This window comes from Macrobrachium rosenbergii, chromosome 23 (assembly GCF_040412425.1).
Source record: "Macrobrachium rosenbergii isolate ZJJX-2024 chromosome 23, ASM4041242v1, whole genome shotgun sequence".
NCBI classification, from domain to species: domain Eukaryota; kingdom Metazoa; phylum Arthropoda; class Malacostraca; order Decapoda; family Palaemonidae; genus Macrobrachium; species Macrobrachium rosenbergii.
Genome location: NC_089763.1, coordinates 59591915 through 59611914, shown reverse-complemented (window position 1 = coordinate 59611914; position 20000 = coordinate 59591915). Strand labels below are relative to the sequence as shown.

At 37.5% G+C, this 20000-nt stretch overlaps 1 long non-coding RNA gene across 4 annotated transcripts in view; it reads left to right on the top strand.

Annotated features, from left to right (window-relative positions):
• LOC136851642 (uncharacterized) overlaps window positions 1–20000 on the top strand; it is a 318637-nt gene that overhangs the window by 97067 nt on the left and 201570 nt on the right. The gene's annotated exons all lie outside the window — the stretch shown is intronic.

The window sequence follows — 20000 nt, the reverse complement described above, 5'->3', positions numbered from 1 at the left end:
AGTTTATATTATATAATTAGATCTAATGGGCATACAACTTCAGTTTCCAGTAACATGCTGGATGCCAAGATGCAAATACCCAAATTTAAGGTACTTCTGTGAGTTGTTAATGTATTAGGGATTGGTGTGTAATTACTAATATCAGCCCTTATGTTACATTTTGGAACAAGCATTTTACGTAATTTTGGGGAGAGATTACCAGAGATATCTTCAAAGAAAAAGATCATACCCATGTGAACCTTTTCGCCACAACAACTTATATATTTAATAAAGTGACAGGTACCAGGAAGAGGGAGACTGCAGATGACTGACCAGAAGGCCCACACTTTTAATTGGCGCCTCACGACATTGTCAAGAAACTGAAAATTACTGAATTCATGGTTTTATACTAGAAAGAACTCACTCTCTCTCTCTCTCTCTCTCTCTCTCTCTCTCTCTCTAAACGTTCTTATGCTAATGAAAATAAATGCAATTTTGCTGTGGCTCTATTTTGTCTGTCTTAGTTACGGCGTGTGTCTTCACAGCATACATTTTCCATGTGATTTCCCTCCTCAGGCGGATTTGCATACTTTCCCTATCTTATTTCCTTATAGGTTGCATGAATAACGAAGCGGGCTCCGTCGAGCACTTGTTGAGCAAACTAGCTAAGTGATAGAAAATATCTTTCTTCCTCAGCTGAACAAGAGGAAATATAGAACACGCTCGTTTTCATTTACATTCATTTCTTTCTATGTTTATTTCTTCATTTCTCTTGGGATAAAAGTGTGTAATTTTGCATTTATACTATACTGGCAGAGTTATAAGAAGAGACACTGCTGGAAACCATGAAGCCGAGAGAAAAGATTTCCTGGGTATTTTGGACAGAGGGAAAGAGAGAGCTGTGCTGCCTTCAACTTTTCCTTTATACAATTTACGTCGAGGTTATTTGTATATAAAGAGGGCGAATGCCGCAATTCTATCTTTTACCACGACCAAATTCTCCTTTTATCTTTTTCTATTTTTATTATTTTTCGTCCGACCCTGTATGACAATTTAGTCAGTTTCTTTTCATAGTTGTGCGTCAATTTAGAAGTTTCAGGACAAAAGTCAGAGGGGGGAAGGAGGGTACCATTTTGCAAATTTGGAAAGTTTGGTGTCAATTTTACCGGGTCGTCTTTGAGGTGAGAGAGAGAGAGAGAGAGAGAGAGAGAGAGAGAGAGAGAGAGAGAGAGAGAGAGACTGCAGTGGTTTGAAAGGTAAGTTTTTATGAAAAGATTAAGATGAAAAAGTTTTAAATACAAAGTTTTAAGGCAAGAAAAATCTTGTGTAGTGGAACTCATTTTATGTAAGACCATAAAGCCTCTCTCTCTCTCTCTCTCTCTCTCTCTCTCTCTCTCTCTCTCTCTCTCTCTCTCTCTCTCGTTAGTTGGTTACTCGTTGCCGTACGTTGTTACGTATTTTATTCGTTTCCTCACTATGAGTGCATCTTCATGCTTATGTATTTGAAAATATGTTTCTTCACTGATCATAATCATTGTTTAGAAGTCTTTTCACTCCATTGGTTTTATTGCAAATAACAGTAATGACTTATTTATTTATGTCTAATCTTTATAAACAATCGTAATTTATCTGAGAGGGATGGGATCATGTAAAAACAAATCGAATTGTCACAGCCCCATTTACTTTATTGCCGCCGTTTTATGCATCTACAAGGAAACCTCATAGGTAGCATATATAATACACCACTTGTTGGCATGCACTCTTGTGCAAATCTCAGTCCAGGGATTATATATTTTGCTCCAGACAGAGTAGCATTAGTTTTTCTCTTCTAAGGGACTGACATTCGCCTCAGAAGTTTTCTTACAATTACGGGGCATACCCTATCATTAAGACACGGGAAAAAACAATTAGTCACATATTTAGTAGCTGTTTCCACGGCAGTTTCAAAAGAAAACCAGTTAGCCGTCAGTGCTAGCCATGCCTTCACTGGGTAAAATTTATTAACTTATAGCATCACAGCTGCTGTTATGCACCAGAACATAATACTCACTGACATTTTCCATCCTCTACATTATAATGAGCCGTTGATCGCTATGTTGCTTCCGTACTCTTGCCACATCATCATCACAGCATTATTTAGGTCTCTCTCCTCATTCCTCCAAGGAATGTACAGTTCACCATCCTGACCAACAGACGCCCTCTCGATATTGCCAACGTTGTATTACTTATTAGTTTCGTGGCTCTTTGACTCCACATACACTTTGCCATACATTATCTCAACAGTTCCCACCGTTTTTCTTTCATTCGCATCCATCATAACCTTTCTGGGTGAGGAGACAAAGCTCCAAGGTCAGGCTAGTGCGGTGCTATTACAGTATATACCCACCAAGCTAAATGGCACATGAGCCTTTGTAACTTAGTAACAAGGGGGCAGGAGTTAATATATAAGCTGATGCTAAAACTTCTGCCAGGAGAATGAGTTTTTTGTCAGAGTTTTTCAATACTCATTTTAGCTGTTTAGGAAGGTTTGTAACTATAGCTTTACTTGTTTGTGATTCGGCAATGGTATAAATATCCTTATTGTCATTCATGTATTATGACTGGGAATGGCATCTTGTCAATAACAGATGTTGAACAGATTGGGAGCAAGTGTTCATAGGCTGTGAGGTTTAATAGCAAAAGTCCAAGTCCACTACTATTCATTTTTCTACCATCAACAGTGACATAAATCGCTTCATATCCTGGCTTCCATTTACTCTCATACTTCTGCTTTTGCTAATATTAATTTTAACCTTCTATTTTTTACAATAACTTCTCACCCACAAATCTCTGCTAAATATGTAGCCACAGAGTCATAACCTTAACCTTATCCGTGATCTGCTAATACACTATTCCCCTGTATTTCTGTCTGCATAGCCTGTAAAATTACCCTGAACAAATTGTCAACTTTTATTTCTGTTTGTAAATATGGCATATGTATGTTAAAGGATCCTACCTTTCATTTCTACATCCAAAATACAAAAATCAGGGATCATTGTCAACAATCTGCTTCAGATTTTTCTTTTTTTTATGGCACTCAGATTTTTGCTGTAATCTTGAATGTATCAAACAGATGACTTAACAACTCGTACCCCACACACCTTCTTACTTGTCTAATTTCTCTCATTTGGTTGATAGTCTTAATGAAAATCGTGCAGTCAACCCTCCCAGTTATATTAGGAAATGTTGAGCCTCTACAAATCCTACACACCCCACTGTCGTTCTAGTTTATTGATCAATTAGTTTATTAATTTGTCTCTACTGTATCCTTTTACTTTCTGTTTCTTCTCATTTTTTCTCTTTCACTTTCTCCATGGAATTAACTATATTTTTACATTATCTCTTGTAACTTTGCGTTAGTCTATTTTTACCTGCTTCCAAACCTGGCGAAGAGATCGTGGTACCTTCTATTTTTCTACTGTAATTACAATTCATTGATCAATCTTCATGGCATACTTACCTCAAAACCATACTCTTAATAAATTTGGCTTAAAAATTTGTCCCCTTTTCTGAACATTTTCAGATCTTTCCACCATGTCTTCAATATCAGCAGCTAAAACATCTCAAAACATCCCACTCCACACTCTTTTTCCTATCATAATCCTGCTTTCACAAATTCTGCCGTTAATTCAGTTTTTCACATCTTTGGATCCCTAAAAACGGATACATATACCCTTTTTTGATGACTAACTTTACAGCTGGTCATTCTGCATATTTGTAATATCCTTGTGCCATAGACAAGTTCATAAGGCTCTGGTTGGAAATTCATCTATCATAAGATGCTTTCATGGATAGCCTGTCAGAATGGAGGAGGGTCATGCTTTCGTGACCAGAATTAGATGTTTGCTTCTTCACTGTTAGTCGTAGAGGAAATTTTATGGAAAAAAATCATAGCCCTGATTCTAGAGACTGACTGGATCACTTCAAAAGGATAAATTTATGTAGTTTGGCCTCTAAATAAAACTTTTGAGATTTACTTTCAGAGTCAATTGAGACAGATAAATCATAAGTATACTGGTAGGTAGTGCATTCCCAAATAGAAAAAAAAGTGTTTCTTAATAAAACACTTGGACTTGAGTGGCAAGGTGAATTCTGTTCGTTAAAAAAAATTATTACATAAATAAAACAAAATATGGAATTTGAATGCCAAGAGTTGATAATTGATTGCACAGTATTGCAACACGCATTTAAGGATTCACCAGCAGTAAGTTGATCCTTACTCCTGTACACATAACAGGAATAATAAACTTGTCTCACATTACAAGAATTACAAGAATACGAATGCACGATTGGTAAGTTGAACTCATCCTATAACTATTTTACTTTCGCTTTGCTTAAAATGTCTTTTACAGCAAAATAGGAACTTTCAAATATATTCAGATATATTTTAACCCGAAATGCGTCAACCAGTGGCAATCCATGGATTGGGCAAGCATGGGAAAAACTCATGGGTATGTACTTTAAATGGCTTTCTTTTTGCCTCGTTCCAAAGATTGTGGTCCTAAAAATTATTAGTCCTTTATGATGACCAACAGTTGTTAAAGAGATATAGTATCTGATCAATACAACCTGGTACTTTGCTGAAAGTTTCTGATTCCCTACAAGCCTTTCAGGCTCGCTGTACTTATCTTCAACAGGGGCAACAGGTCTACAGGCAGTGCACTCTTGAAATGCCATTAGAACAGGGACCTGTTGTACCTCTGCTTGAGAGCAGTTATAGGATGCACTAGGGGGTGTGGTTGGGGCAGGACTGACATCTGCTGACATTTTTAGGAGTGGTACTTTTTTTTTTTTTTTTATTCCAGATCCATGTCTTCCTTCTGACAGGAGTTCTGTATATGTCCAAATGATCCTCTTGCCAGATGTCTCACCCTCAGCATACTACCGCATGTACATTACAAATTTTAACCGTTTGTTTCTAGTGCCTCAGCCCATTTTCCAAGTCATCTCCTATCCCCATATAATCTGACGAAAGTGGGATTATGAATAACATGAAAATCACAAACAAGTGGAACTGAAATATGTAAAATTACCATGTCTGTAAAACAGCAGTGTTCATAAATTCTGCACATTTTCTACTGTAAGGTGCCACATGATTTATGGAATTGCTATTGGGTGTTAATTGCCTGTATTTCACTTCGGGACGCGGGATCAGTCAGCTTGTGGGATTTCTGCTTTTATTACTAACCTCTCTCCACCCTTCTCGGTAAACTGTATCCATTATTAGTTCTTTTCTCCTGCCTAAAAATTGGTATCAGTATCATCAAGTTCTGATTATGTCATCCAATTCTCATCCATTTAGATTTCCATGACAGAAGTTGATTAAAAAGAATAATCTGTCATAAGAAGTGACTGTATAATGCCCCTCCAAGTTTATTAATAAGGAAGCACTACACTGGATAAATAAATGTGGGGTGCATTTGGCAATGACAAAATTGACGAATGACCAAAATGTTATAGGGCTAATTGAAGTTGACAACTCCCAAGACTTAACTGCAAAAAAGCATATGATCACTCTCAACAGATTGCCTCTGCACTATGCATCAACAACACCACCAAATATGCTTCTCTATCAGATCTACCATAAGCTTGTCTATGACCATGTATGCCAAATGCAGCTTTTTCTGTAACTCGTAAACTCTCAGACATCTTACACAACTGTTTCGTAAGTAAAAATTATTCATCACACCTCTTCCTTGTCTAACTCCATACTGCTCTTTTCCTGTCACTCCAATTGTTATCTACTGTAATTTATTGGTTAAACCTCTCCGACAGCAATGATGTGCGCCGATAGTTTTGAAGTTGTCTTTTATCACTGCTACCCGGATTAGCATGGAGATAGACAGTAAGATATATAAATAAAAAACGATTTTCTTTGTCGCATAATTTTTTCTATCTTAATCTGTTCCATTGCTAATATGGACGCAGTTGTTCCTTTGCACCTTATTTTTTTAGAGTTCTGTGTAATAGAGCTATATACTGTAAACAGAGATGTTTTAAGGCAACTGGGTCTTGTCCAGTTTTTGTGTGATTTATTGAAACATCTGTTTGAATTGGTCTGGAAGAAAATTTTGATGTAAGGCTTTGGTTAAGGGGGAGGAGAGTTTGGGTGTAGCGGTGAAATTCGCTTTAACACAGCCAGTCCTTTGTAGCAAGACTAATGGACTTAATTAGTACACTTCCCTTCTCATTGGTGATCCCCCCATAATCCATCTATAAATCTCTTATTAATGTAGAGATTAAGGGATTAAGGAATCAATAAATGGTTTGGAGAGGAATGATAGAGTCGGTTCTCTCTCTCTCTCTCTCTCTCTCTCTCTCTCTCTCTCTCTCTCTCTCTCTCTCTCTCTCTCTCTGACGTACACAGACAAGGGCAGATTTGCACACTTGCTTTTCCTCGAATTACTAGTATGAACTTGTTCTCTCTTCTAAGGTATATCAATCATTTGGTGTGGCAGGAGGGGCTTTCCTTAAAAACTGCTATGGAAGTGGGTGACGGAGCTACGGGGATTGCGATACAATGTTTGCTCCTGGTCTTATTGCTCTCTTGCTGCAAATTTGATAATAAAAAATGTCACTTTTCCATAGTTTCACTATATCCGCAGGAAGAATGAATTCTGTGAGAAATTTTCTTTCCCATAATAATAATTATCATTATTAATATGAAGTGTAGGAAGGTGTTTGATATATTGAAAGGATTTGAATTTTTAAGGGACCAGCAGTGTAATTGCTGATACCAAAAACTCTCTTAAGCCTGCATTCATTCTTGCAATAGAAAGGAACATTCTAAAGTCGCTCTTTTATTCTTTTCGTTGTTTATTTAAGGGATACAGAAGCGTTGTTCTTATTTTTCCTCGTCTGTCAGCTCAGATCTGGAGCAATTTTGAAAGTGAATTCGTTAACTCGGTTAAATAAAATGCCGCCAGGACAGTTCTTTCCTATTTATCTGCCTCTTTTACTATCAAAACCTTCGACTACAACATTGAAATGCAACCGAATCCATCATCTTTATCAACATTTTTAGTGTTCTGGATATTTCAGGTTAAAATTAGTTTCTCAACCTTACTTATTAATTCTCTACTTGGGCCTGATCTGTCCCATCTGTCCCTGTTTAAATATTGATTTGAAGTTTGAGTTACTTTGTCCTTTCTGTCACTTTTTCGACGGGGTTGAGTCAACTTTAAAGAGTCTATTCATGACGCCGCTTGCGCCAGCACTACCTATGTCTTTGCTATACTGTAAGCACTGGTGAGGCCACGGTTACGGCTTCATTGAGTACCAGGATAGAGAGCCTTCCCTGGCCCCAGTGAGAAAATACTGTTCCTGATCTGTCCACTTCCAATCGAAAATCGATCTGGCTCATGCCAGCAGGTATTGCCATAGCCTTAGACGTCAGTATCATTCGTGATGATGCAGGTGCCACCTGCGATGGCAGTAAATATCTCTTGGTATTTTGTTGGATTGTTTTATTTATATTTCTTTTAGTGAACTGACTAGTAATATACATAACCTTGGCAAATATTTATGCACTTTGAGAATTTCTAATGCTTTGCAAACATTACTCAATACTGAAAACCTGAAAAATTGATGCCGTTAATGATGATACAGAGTGCTTTACCCAGGAGCCATTCAGTCTGGCTTTTCGTCATCTTGTTCATCATCGCCGATGGATGTCATCCTAACGGGAGACCCCCATAGAGCATTAGAGTAACACTCGACAAGCGTCAGTCAAGAAACTTTGCAACCAAAGAAATACGGATCGTTGAGTAAAACAAAACTGTTTCATTTTCCGTCGGTTACCTCAATGGATGTCGGAGGGGAATATTGAACGGGGATGTGGAATGTGAGTTGGTTTATGAAAGGTGAACTGACATTTATACACCAAAAAAAAACAACATAGTAAGTGTTTTGGTGCCCTGGTTTTGGTTTGTCATGTACATTACAAAGTCGACACTCAAGTATCAAAATATTATCCTTTATTATTATTGTTTAAAAAGTTGAAATATGATGTCCAATCGTCATTGTAAATGATTTGGATCCAAATAACTCTAAACCACGGAAGGCTGAGGTAAAATCGTATACAATTATCTTCCCTTCAGCTCGCGGAACATTCGTGATTTTGCTGGCCGACTGCGCCTTATTTTATCATTCTTTATTAGAAGGTAATGTGAATGTTAACAGCGAGTATTTTCGTTATACTGTCAGAAGTGTGTTCATTGTATGTCAGAGACTGATGAAGCCCCATTAACTTTTCTTTTCTTTGAATGGAGAAGGACAAAAATCTTGTGAATGGCTCCATCCCGGTCGGGTGAAGGATATTATCTACAATGGGCATAATCATATTTTCAGGAAATAGCTGAAAGACCATGAATGTTCTCAGAAAGCTTCCACGAAATTAAGAAATATGATTAAATGTAAGTAAAGTCAACATGAAGAAAAATGCTAGTAATAAATTGTAAATGGTGAACTGACTGTTCTTCCTATGCATACATCCTACTCTGAGATTCTTTGGCTTAGCCTCCCCTGAAATAAGAGTCAAAATCAAAGTCAAAGTCAAATTCTTTATTCCATTAAAAATGGCTATTACATAGTTTTACTCTTTCTTGAGTAACACAGGTCTATTCATAGTTTTATAAAGAGTTTTACATAATAAACAGTATTCATTATCACAGGACCTGCAACTAGTATACAGGTGACATATTGCAATACAATATCACTGATATCAATAAAATCAATAAATACATATACATATATATATATATATATATATATATATATATATATATATATATATATATATATATATATATATATATATATATATATATATAAATATAGAAAATTATATAAGCCAAAATGAACCCATATTTATAACGCATCCATGTGGTAGGCATTTATTGCCTGACAAGGATAACGAAATCCTGTTTTATTTATTCTTGAGTATGTAATGAATGGTAATGAATGGATAACTCAGGAAGTCTTAAGCTGTTGTCGGGATTAACTTGTGCACTTTACTAAAAAAAGAAAAGGTATTCGCCATAGTATATGACCTTTGTTTTGAGTATTTGTCAAGCCAGGATGAAGTGTTAAGACTGAATCCTCATGATTTACCCCCGGAAACTGCTCTTCATAATAATAAACAATAAGTGATGGATAATCTTTGCTGGTACGTTGAGGAAATTGAAATTGAAATTGTGCCTCGTGAGAGGCTAGTTTATTGGACACCCCCTCCCATCCTGTGAGAAGCTTGGCATCAGTAAAAGCTACACATACAGAACGGCCAAAAGGGTTGAGTCACATAGTGGAACAACCCCTGCCATAAGCACTGGGCTTTAACACTGAAGTACAGCTCAGAAGGGTAGGAGAAAATCGTGTGAGGATGAAGGAGCGGTTCGTTAGATGACTACGCGCGAGAGAGATGGAGCGTTGTGGGCCTTTTGATCAAGATGATTAGGAAAAGAGGTGAGATGGGTGGAATCATGCCAAAATCATCGTCGAACATATGTGTTCATGTGTGCTTGCGCATCTGGTTGATCTTTGTTAAGCACCGGTAGCGAATGTTGTTAGGTTGCAAAGAAAGGATAATGTTAAGGTACCAGGGTAGAGGAAAGAGGTTCGGGTTGGAGAGTTAGCAAAGGTTGTAGTTTAACTTTGCTTGAGTTGGAGATTTGAATGCTATTTGCATATTGGTTTAGCCTTGGGTCTACTAAAACAATTTTGGAGAGTGTGAGAGAGAGAGATTGCATTTACAAAGTTGAGGGATATCTTTATGGTTTTTGGAGATGGTAGCTGGCTAGACTGAATATTTAATAATTCTTTTAAAGAAGAAAAGAGACCGACGAAGAGCTCTCTGTAAGTGTCTCCTTCATTTTTGGTTTTGGAAATTGACAACAAAGGAGCAAATAAAAATTAAAACCCCAGCCTATGTCAACACCTACTCCTTTCCTCCAATTACTCCTCCCAAATTTATTTGAAGTCCATTGTCAATAAGAAGGGAGGGGACAGAAGGATTAAGCTACAGCAAGATAAACCCAAGAAAACATACCGTCTTTCTTATTACTCCCATTTCCGTTCTTTCATACCCTTCTTGTATTGTAAATATCTACCCCATTTTCATTCCTCTTTCCTCCATTATAGATGAGAATTTCGTAATCCAAATAATCATATGCTCTCAGTCGTATTCAGTATATCTTGCGAACGCTGCTACTCTCCATGTCTTTGTGCAGTCAGCATATCTCTTGTAATCCTTTGCACCTGTCGCCTTTCCATTTTTCACCCTTTTAACAGGACTCCATATACCCACGCTGTCACTGCCAGAAAAATTGTCAAGGTTACATTAAGCTGTTATACTCTCGTACTTTAATTGCCTATATTTCCTTTATTCATTTCATTCAGGATATGTTTATGCCATCACTGTTCTCTTTTCATTTTCTTAGTATTTTTTGTATCTCTATTAAACTTCTCATTTTATTATCCCTTAGTGTTGCATAATCCTCATAGCCCATTTCCACCCACTGCCTCTCCATGTGCTGTTGGCAGTTCATGATTTATTATTTAGTTTGGAAGAAAGTTAAAAGATGACTTTGCAGTGTCTTACGTAATTCCCTTTCGATTCTAAGTATTTGACTGATTTATTCTAGATAATCATTTGTACTGTATGTATTTTCACCAGTTTGTTCCTCCGGGGAAGCTTGAAACAAAGATGCAAATGGAGCGGGGTCCCAGCATAGCCTTGCAAGAATCACCCACGCATAGAGGATGCCTAATTCCAGTTTCTCTTCAACAGGCGGTACAGATAGTCATATTACTCTTGATCTTGAAATGGCTGTGCATGAAGCTTTGTTCCCCAGTGTTTTTTTTTTTTTTTTTTTTTGCTTGAATGGTTGTTGCGTGGGCTTCTCTTTTCTTGTGTTCGTAGTGACTGTTAGAGATGATGATGCCCGAAAATTCTGCTTCTCCTTGTAAGGATGACGAATGTACATGCCATCGTCAGGATAGACCAAGTGCCAGTTTTTTCACTGTCTGCCATTGATCTTCAATTGTATTTGGCGTGCAGAAACAAAGAATGTTTAGCATCTCTAACTGGTCCAGATGGTGCGTCTTAGTCTCCTTCTCAGTGGGGGAGATATGGTTCAAATAAGGTAACTGAAGATGATGATGTAGGTACCATCCAATTTCTCTTTTATGTTTCTATTCCAGGTCTTACCTCTCTGCCCCTCCACCAGCAGTATCATCTCCCATCCCCCTTTTGCTACTTGGGAGGAAAACAGTGTTAGTTAGGATCAAGCAGAAGGGGTTTCAACTGTCCCTGTCTCTGCGACTGCTTTAAAAGTCTCCTCCCCCTTCAGCATATGATGCTCCTACTTGCCTTTGATAACTAAGTAGATGATGGGAAATTTGTGGGCAAAATTGGGTATCCCATGGAAGTCTTCCCATTCACATTTTTAATCCATCTAAGAAGGCAACCTTGCATCCAGTTACGGCAATTCAAGACCCTATGGTCCTGTTGTTTCAATTTCCCTAGTATGAACTTCGGAAGGAAGAGATGCCGTCTATCATTGGTTCATTGACCTCATCAGGGATGTCAGTCTTGTTGGTAGAAGTCAGGGAGGTATAGATGTCTTTCTCCCAGATGGAAAGAATGTGGAAGAAATGCGCAAGATGGTTTTCATTATCAAAGTCATTGTTATCTTCCTCTTGTTAGCCTCTTCCTTCTCAATGTCCTATTCTTCCATCTCCTTGGATGATAAAAGAAGAAATTATTACCATAAAACTTATTCATATGGAACAAGGCCACAAGGGCCATTGATTTGAAATGCAAGCTTCCAGTGAATATGGTGTTCATATGAAAGAAGTAACAGAAAGTTCTAGGAATTGCAGAAAAAAAGAGATCAGTTATTAGAAAAGAAAAAGTAAATTAACATTAATAAATAAACAGATAATAATGTAAGTAAAATACTAAAACAACTAGGAGAATTGTTTTAGGTTAGTTATACATTGCATCTTTGCTTGAACTTTTAAAGTTCCAGTTGCACAACGTCCTCAGGGAGACTGTTCCACAGTCCAACGGTGTGAAGAATAAAGGACCTCTGCAACTGATAAATTCGACAGCAAGGCACTTTTATTGTATATTGATGCTGTTGTTTAGCAAATCTGGTTGCTCTTGGCAGGAAAAGAGGATCAGGGATCAATTGGGAATGTGAAAGATCTCTGTTCAAATACAACTTATGGAAAATTATTAAACAAGAGACCATCTGTCAATGGTCCAAGTCATAACAGGTAATGTTAGGAAACAGAATCCTGTAGAAGAAACAGATGGTTTCACTCAAGGTGCAACAGTAATTCTGTCATATTGGTATTCTAAGCCCCCAGATGTTATGTAGACTAAGTCAGTTTGTTTCTCTCTTGAACTTGACATGCCAAAACGTCTGAAAGGGGGCTGCCATATGCTTCTTCTCCTCTCTTTTTATCTCTCAGTCCTCTCTTTACTCTTATTTATCCTTGTTCTTCTTTTATCTGTTCTTGTTCTGTCCTGTCCTCTCAAGGGCGATCCTATAGGAGCTTATACACTACTAAATGGGCAGAACTAATGACAACACTTTTGATGATCGTCTGTTTCTTATCTTGAGATTCTTGCAATTACTGTTTCCTGATTAGCTCATCGAAAGCCAGATCATCATAATATGCCAGAATAGAAACTTTTACTAGTTTTGTGACAAAATCTTGCATCATTTGGCATCGAACTTTCCTGAAAGTTCCATGGAAGACCACTTAGGGCTACAAAGGGGTGACAGGTGACAATGAAGGGCGAAAACTGACCCAGAGTGACACCAAATTGGACATCCACATAACATTTGCATATTAAAAAAATTTTTTATTTTCATTTGTAATCCTCCTTAGCCCCAATATTCACTTCCCAAGACATGCATGAGTGGGTAGTATATCACCTGGACATCAGAATGTCATAGCAGACCAGCTCAACCTTCAGAGTCAGGTGGTGGGGACAGAGTGGTCCCTGTACCTGGTAGTGGTGGAGGCATTATTCAAAGTATGGGGAACTACGGTGGTAGACATCTTTGCCACCCACCTGAAAAGAGGGCCTCTATTGTTCTGTTTACAGGTACCAGACCCATGGTCCAAGATGGAAGATGCTTTACAACACCGGTGGAACAACCTATATAACAATGGCTTTCTCCCTTCTGGCTTTTTTGAAAGATGGTCAGCTGTCTGCAAGTCACTCCAGGATTCAGGATGACCTTGGTGGTGCAGAAATGGTGGCAGGCTGAGTGATACCCGAACTTGCTCTGACTACCAGTGAAGAGGCCAAGAGAAATGCCCCTTTGATCCACACAGCTTAGACAGTCACACCTGCTCCACTGCCACCAATCCCTACAGGTGCTTGTATTTCATGGATAGAAACTGTCCAGCATTTCCTGTGAGATAGAGAGTTTTCTCATAAACTTCTGATAGAGATGTCCAAATCAGTAATGAAGTCTACAGCAGGGGTACATCAAGCAAAGTGGTCCATCTTTGCTGACTGCAGTGATGGAAAGGTTGTTTTTCCTGTCAGAGACACAATGTAGTAGATTTCAGAGTTCCTTGTGCACCTCCACTAGGACAGACTTCTGTCAGTCTCCAGAATAGAGAGCTACTACTTATTCCTGGTTCAAAGGCAGGGACATCTCTGCCCTATGTGATGAGAGGTTTGAGCAATTAAGCCCTCCTAGGAAATTGAAGCCTTTGGAGTGGTATGTTACATTGCTTCTGTGAAGCATCTCTTATCCACATTTCAAAACTGTAAGGAGTGCTATGGGCATAGACATAATGCTGAAGGCAGTCTTTTTGTTGTCATTGGTAGCAGTTAACCAAGTGGGTCAGTTACATTGCCTCTCATACTTAGTTCAGCACTTGAATGGGTGGGGTACTCTTATTTTTGCCTGTACCAGGATTCGAGACAAAGACACAAGTCCAGCTGTGCCAGACGAAAGGTACAAGTCCCTTCTTGGCCACTTGCCTTTAAGGCTGTAAATAATGACAGAAACAGGATGCTCTCGTATTTAATATCAGCCTTTCAACATTGCTTGTGAAAAAGAACCACCTCAGACCTGAATGCTAACAGCTCCTCTAGAGTACAGGCAGACATAAGAAAGTCAGATCAACTGCAGATTTTGTTAGCACACAAGAAAGTGTCATTTTCAGTGCTGTCCAGCATTAATTCTGAGAGGTGCTGTACATGAGAATAGTTTATAAATATTTTCATTAAGAAGTTTCAGTTGAGTGTGAAGAAGAAAGCAAACCTGCAAGAAAGCTAATGACAGATGAAGAAGCTGAAGGAAACAGTGGGCGAGTTTGCTCATAAAATATTCCTAGAGGTTGACAGCATAGCTCTGTGGAGGCTTCCTGGGGCAGAGAAGATGGTAATATGCCAGTCCAATGTTCTGAGTCTCCTTCCTCTCTGACTTACGGGTACCTTTATGACAGAAAAAGGTCCCTTTAGGATTTACTCATACATATACAGCAAATGGTCAAGAGGATTAATACTGAGAAGGAAAAGACCAGCATTGGCAATGTGCAGGCCCAGCTTATGACATCACAATCAGTAGGAAGACAAAATGGACAGAGAAGGATGAGTGGGTATCTGCATGGGGCCTTCGCCTTGAGTAGGGAGAGATGTCTGTTAGACCTGTGGGGATGGAGGTCATAGGCAGGTTCAGTGGACCTGATGAGGTAGCCAACGGTGCTTCACCTGTCAGAGCTGGAGCTATATCACTTGAGATTATCCAGATACTGCTAAAAAACAAACCATCACCCCTAGCTATGGACCACATGGGTGGTGCTCCTAGAGGGCAAGGCAACTGGTCAAGGGGAAGGAGAGGATTTCAAGTGAGAGCCAGTCTTTCCCCAAGGCTGGGGGTTAGGGCAGTGCTGACAGCCACGAGTGACCTCAGCTAGGGTGACAGTACACCCCCTCCACAGGGGACAAAGGATGAAGTATTTCCCCAAGGACCTAGTTGGGAGAGGAATTGCAGACACCCATAAAATTATGAGGCAGGTGAGAGGCAATGACCAGTGTCCCCTCCGTACATGCCCTAGAAAAGGAGGGAGTGCTGTTTAACCAGATAACTAGCAGGCAAGGAAATATAACCACCCTACTGGATACAGGGGAAAGTATCTCCCTGTTGGAAAGGGGAACCTTTCCCACAGGCACAGGGAGAGTCAAGGAGAAGCTGATCCTTGTTATCCCTCAGGGACATGTTGTGACAAGGCAGAGGGCTCGTTTAGAATTGAGGGGGCACACTGTATCTTAGTAACTGACTACATCCCAAAATTTAGGGTGAATATTCAGGGCCACGACAGACCCACTAGATTGATAATGGGGGATAGTGATACCTGGAAAATCTTTTTATGGGAAATATGGAAATTTAATAGTGTTACTGCATAAATACAATCAAGATATAGTTTCAGCTACTCCTGCAAGAGGTGAGATAATCCCCCCAAGGACACTGGTTAGCCTGTTGGTTAAGCCATCCTCTACCTGAAGGATCATTAGGGTGGTTAGGCCCCATGCCAAGTGGCAGGAATATATACCTAAAGAGAATGTATTTGTACACTAAGAAAAGATTTATATCCACACAGTGAATGTAACTCATAGTCTAATACAATCTGAAGGGAATTCCGTATGAGATATGAACTGTTAGCAGAATGCACTCTGAGTATCAAAATGAGGAAGATGAGTTTGTGAGTGACTACAATGATATCATGGCCATCAGAGATGAGCCCCCAGGAAGAGTTAGTCAATTCCATTCCAAATCGACATGGGACCATCATCCTACCCTTTCGATACCTGACAAGGTCCCTGTGTGCTACCAAGGAGAGGTGAAGAAGGAATGAGAGAAATTATAGAGTGAGGGGATTGTTGCAGGAAAGTGAATCTCCCTGGCCATCCCCATTTGTTATAGTTAAAATAAAAGATGGCTTGTTATGGTTGTTTGTAGATTATAGGAAACTTAATGCAGTTACACAGAATAATGCTTAACTGCTACCCACAGTTGAAGGGTTGCTTGTCAAAGTGCGGGATAGCCAGTTTTTCTCATCATTAGATTTAAATGTTGGTCATCACCAAATTCCAGGTCACGAGGACAAAGAAAAAACAGCCCTCATCATCAATGATCAGCAAGGTACAAAGAATTGGATATTAAGAAATGTTTGTAGCTTAATGTTTGTGAATATAAAAAAGTCAGTGATATGATCAAAATTCATAAATAGCTGCATGTTTAAAACGTACCACTTGACTGTCATGGTAGAGATGGGTTGATGCCATCGCCAAATACAAATACCTGCATTCGAATGGCATATGGACGGCAGAGTCGGTATCAACTTATACCTCTCTTGACAGCCCAGTGGAAAGAGTGCTCGTCACTGAAGTCGAAGGTTGTTGCTGTAGGTGGATCGAAGCTGTCAGGTGATGAACCACTTATGAATTATAATTTCCGTTCGGTATTATTTCCGAGTCAGAGGGTATTGGATAGTAACAACATTTGTAGCTTAATGTTTATGAATATAAAAAAAGAGTAACGTGATGAACCACTTATCAATCATAATTTCCCTTCAGTCTGGGTATTAAACATTTGTAGCTTAATGTTTGTAAATATAAAAAGTGTCACGGTGATATGATAAAAATTATTTTATATATATATATATATATATATATATATATATATATATATATATATATATATATATATATATATATATATATATATATATATATATATATATATATACATATACAGTATATATATATATATATGTATATATATACATATCATATATATACAAACATATATATATATATATATATATATATATATATATATATATATATATATATATATATATATATATATATATATATATATATACATATATATATATGTATATTATATATATATATATATATATATATATATATATATATATATATATATATATATATATATATATAAAAACTCCTGATATGTCGTCTTCCTTTTTGTGATTTAGATTGAAAATTTCATAGTTAGACACCAGTGCACGTCTGACTTTATTTGTAAGCATAGTTCTCTTTGGGTGAAGAATTTTTCCTTATTTTAGGAATATCAGTTGTTAGCAGTTGTGTGTTTTATTCACTCCATCATTGAACATACTCTTGCGACTCGACTTAAATACAGTAAGGAAGTTGCAAGCGTTGGGGAACTTTTTATGAGCTTGATGTCAGAAGTTGTGGGTGTTTTTATATTATCTTGTGTCCATTTAGATTATGAAATTGTCATCCCCATCGGAAACAATTAATGATCATAGTTTAGAATAAAATTATATATAAAGGATATGCCCAACTGCCTAAGGGGGTTTATGGTGTTACGATGTGATAATTTAGTCTACGAAAAGATTATAATGTTTGGATATCTTGGGAAGAGCAGACAGTGAATGAGGACCGGTTAGATATCGAGAATGTACATCGATCTTCTGGAAAAGAAGGCCTGAGATATGGGGTCATGAACCGGAAAACTTTGGGAAGAGACCTGAGGTACGGTAAAGGATAGACAGTAGCAAAATGTGCTTGGAAACAAATTTCGGAAGAGATGAAGAACGTAGATTAGACCATGCTAAGTCCCCAAGTCTAGATAGTTAAACTGAATGAAGAGCGAAAGGAAATGAGAGAGAATATTTGGGTAAACAGGGTGATGATGTTGACAAACACATGTATTCATTGGCGTTAGTTTAATCCACAAAATTATCAATTGAATATCCGATGGTGAAAAGAAAAAATAAGAAAATATCTGTGAAAAAGAGGGACGAAAACAACGTCAGAAAAAGACTAATCTTTTGGCGGATCACTTTTGTGATGCCATGAATTAGAGATAGGGGGATAATTTGATTAGTGTACCAGAAGCTGAAGAAGATCTGATTGACTAACGATTGAATTCACCGTTTCTTAAGTGGACTCAATAATGATTAATGAAGAAACTTAGTAAATGAAAACATAAGGTTATGGTGGAGTCAGCACAGAGATGATTCTAACTGAATTTGAAATGACACCTTATAAATATACTAGAATGTTTTTTTTTTTTCAGAATATGGAATGAGAGAACAAAGCCTGATGACTGGGAATTGGAAACCATAGCAAAAGTACCGTAGAAAGAGGACATAACTGAATAGTAACTGTAGATTCATTTGTTATGTTGAAAATATTCAGTGACTTTATTCTCAACAGACTGTGGAAAGAAATTGATCAAAAGCTTAGAGGCGAACAAGTTAGTTTAGAAAAGGCAGGGGTTGTCCACTATCAGATATTTGTGTTAAGATGTGTCCTCTTCTGATGGATTTTGTTAATTACAAAAACGCATTTGACAGCATATGCATACAATATGTCACTATTGCTTTCCTGATAAATTTGTAAAACTAATAGGAAATCTCCATGATATGAAGCAGAGGCAAAGTTAATGCTGAGTATTTGCAATTAATAGTAAGGTGCCACAAGTGAATATTATTTCACCTGTGTTGTTTCCCCTTCTCATAGATATTCCACTGAAAAAAGGTGATTGGAGATGGAAGAGAATGTTTCTGTAGGAGTAACAACAGAAAGTTAATAGACAGAATATGCATATGGTACTGTTGTAATCAGTAGAACACCACAAGATTTACTAAGTTCCGTAATAGAATGCATTATATATCTATAGATATTGGACTAAAAATAGGTCTAAATAAGTAAAATAATATGATAAAACATTAATGAAGACGAATAATTCAAATATTTGGAAAAAATTATATTTAGTACAGCTTCTCTTGACCTAGAATTTAGTGAAAGATTTGATACAAATGCAAGTAAATACATAAGTCTAGTATAATCTGTATTGCTGTATGGACATAAATCATGGTATGATAATGAAAATATATCTAAACGTTTTTGATGTTTTGAAAATAAAACTTTAGGAAGAATATTAGGAGTCAGATGACAGGATAAAGTGAGAAATTATACCGTAATGGAAATTACAGAGGTTACATATGTTGATGAGATACATGGAGATGGCTAGGACAAGTTCCCTACTTAACACCCAGGAAACAGTGACAGTGTCAGCCATGCTGCTGATGGCAACTGAGAAAATGGAGCAACCAGAACTACTTGAAAAAGAACTATAAGACCGGAGACTGGAGAGAGTGGAGATTCGTGGAAGACATAGCACATGAAGACATGCATGTTGGAATTCCACAGAGGCCTTTTGCATCTCTGTTGAGGCAATGAAGATTTATTATATATATATATATATATATATATATATATATATATATATATATATATATATATATATATATATATATATATATATACATATATACTAGACCACCCGTGATCCGTTGGTCACTTTTTATTGTAATGAAAAAGAAGCATTTCCATACCTTTGTATATACAACATGTCATCCTTACACCATTCCATCATATATCTTGCCTACACCATCTGTGGCCCGTTGGGTCACTTTTTATTTACTTTTACACACACGCACACACACACATATATATATAATATATACATATATATATGTATGTATTATATAATATATATATATATGTATGTATTAATAATAATATATAGTATAGTATACTTATTAATAATAATAAAAATAGCAGTAGGATCATTAGTAATAATATTAATAAACGTGCTCGTATATTTCTTCTAAGCTATACTGATTAAGTAAGAGAAATTATAAGGAAATGATTAAATGAACGATTTGGAACTCTCTGGCAACAAATAGCACAGAAAGACGTAAACATTCCATAATTTATATACCACATTAGCTACAAAGTCCACGGGTAGCACAGCCCTGTTTACGGGGAGGGGATGGAAGGGGAAGAGGGAGGAGGAGGGAAAGGTGAGTAGGACGGTGAGGGGGGAGGGGAGGGGAAAGGGGAAGGGGAAGGAGAGGGAAGAGTGAAGGGATGGGAA